The sequence below is a fragment of the Prionailurus bengalensis genome, chromosome C2, assembly GCF_016509475.1.
Source record: "Prionailurus bengalensis isolate Pbe53 chromosome C2, Fcat_Pben_1.1_paternal_pri, whole genome shotgun sequence".
Classification (NCBI taxonomy): domain Eukaryota; kingdom Metazoa; phylum Chordata; class Mammalia; order Carnivora; family Felidae; genus Prionailurus; species Prionailurus bengalensis.
This window is the reverse complement of record NC_057350.1, coordinates 129,345,732-129,347,928: the sequence shown is the minus strand read 5'-3', so window position 1 is coordinate 129,347,928 and position 2,197 is coordinate 129,345,732. Positions and strand designations below refer to the sequence as shown.

The window sequence follows — 2,197 nt, the reverse complement described above, 5'->3', positions numbered from 1 at the left end:
CAACTGAAAGCATTCCAAATGATACAATGATATTGCAGGTTTCCTTGTTGGATACAGGATATTACCTGGATACAGATTTGCTTGTTGGGCTTCTCTATTTGACAGCATAATACAAATTGGAGCCCAACGTTTTTTGGCTTGTAGTTTTCATTAGAATTATTGTTGAAAAGCCCAGCTTCACCTGGGCATTTTGACAAAAACAGAAGTGATACTCATCAGTTCACATATTATAGAGCATTTGAGTAATATTTCCAATATTTCTGGTTGCTTCTTCCCATGAAGGCTAGAAGCAAACCATAGGGACAGGGCAGGGAGGGGGCAGGAAGGGGTTTGCAGGGTGCACCTCACTCAGAGCATATTCAGTACAGAGGCTTCTGCTCATCCAGTGGGCACAGTCTGGAGTTGGTCAGAGAGGGACGCCTTGCCTGGAGAACACTTTCTCATGGCAAACATTTGGGCACCTGGGCTGAGACGATCTTGTCTAAGGCCTTTCAACTCAGGCTAGCACTGTGTGATGTAATGGTGTGGAGATCACCATGCCCACAGCGGGGGCCCTTTCTCTCAGTGTAATAATCACTGAAGTACTGAGCACCTGAGTAATGAAAGTTGTTTTTAACTTTTTTTAAATGTTTATTTATATTTGAGAGAGACAGAATATGAGTGGGGGAGGAGCAGAGGGAGATGGAGACAGCATCCAAAGGAGACGCGCGTCTCTGAGCTGTCAGCACAGATCTTGACACAGGGCTCGAACTCACAAGTCATGAGGTCATGACCTGAGCTGAATTTGGACATTCAACGGACTGAACCACCCAGGTGCCCCAATAAAGGTCTTTTAATAAAGATTTTTATAAAAGGATAAAAGTTCTTTTTTAATAAAAGGTTAAAAGTGATTTTTAAAAAGGTTTAAAGAGGTCTTTAAAAATCACTGAAATTAAAAAAAAAAAAAAAAAGAAGAGTGTAATTATTACTGAAAACACCAGCCCATGGTTTCTCATTGAAGACTAATGTTTTCAAGGGCTAAAGGAATAACAATTTGGAAATGCATTGGCTTCTCCCATCGTTATGCTCTATACACTCACTTTTTTTTTTTTTGAAAGAGAACTTGTAATTACTTTAATGTACAGAAAACTCAACAGCATCCACTTACCCTAGTTTGGAAGCCAGTTCTTTGGCCTTTATCTTTTCCAACTTGGCAATGCAAGCCACCAACTTTGGACTCAGGGCATTGCCTCCCCAGTGACAATGGATCTCATCATATCTGTCATTGTCATGGGTCCTGATGGCTTCTACCAGCTTAGCTCCTTTGTCTTCCAAGTTAACTTGTGTGAAGGTGAGAGTGGTGCAGGTATTCCTGTGGACCAGATGCCCCAGCCTGGCCTTCCTCTTGATGATGCAGGAGGGAACCCCATCTTACGACATAGGGCAGCCAAGAAGACAACCCCAGCTCAGTGGGATCCACAGCACATGCAATCACTGCCAGCTGAGCCTTCTTGTTTTCCACTAAGGTGGTGACAGTATTAACCCCAGCTTGAAGGACAGGTGGCCTCTTAATGGGGACATCCCCTTTGCTGGCAGCTTTCTTCTCAGCCTGGGCCAATGATCTCTGCTTCTTCTCTTGCTTTGTCTTGCTGTCTGTGGGCCAGCTTCAGCAGTTGAGTAGCTGTTTCGTGATCCAAGGCCTGGGTGGACTGGTTAATCGCGGGAGGCACTTTTACACATTTATAGAGAACAGCCGTTTGCCGCTACAGCCCAACGTAATGGGGCCATTTGACCCAGTGGGTGAGGTCCCTTTTGGGCTGGATATCCTGTCCGATGCCAAAATTCTTGGGCTTTTTCTCAAATGGGATTGACAGCTTCTTGGCCTCCTGCTTCTTCACCACAGCAGGGGCCGGGGCCACCTTCTTCCCCTTAGCTTTTTTTCTTTTTGGCATCTTTGGTGGCTGGAGGAGAGAGCTATACTCACTTCTTTTAAAGAAGTATATGATGTATATGAATAGTTTTTGCTTGTCCCTCTAGCTTTTTAAAATGAAAACGATTTTAAAATGAAAATGGTTTGGAGGCACCTGCGTGGCTCAGTTGGTTAAGCATCTGACTCTTGGTTTTGGCTCAGGTTATGGTCTTGCTGTTCCTGGGATCAAGCCCACATTGGGCTCTAGGCTGACAGTACGGAGCCTGCTCCGGATTCTCTATCTCCCTT

General features: G+C 44.6%; 1 pseudogene; it reads right to left on the bottom strand.

The window, feature by feature from the left end:
- Positions 1-1,005: 1,005 nt before the first annotated feature.
- LOC122492414 lies at positions 1,006-1,937 on the bottom strand (annotated as a pseudogene).
- Between the last annotated feature and the right edge of the window lie 260 nt (positions 1,938-2,197).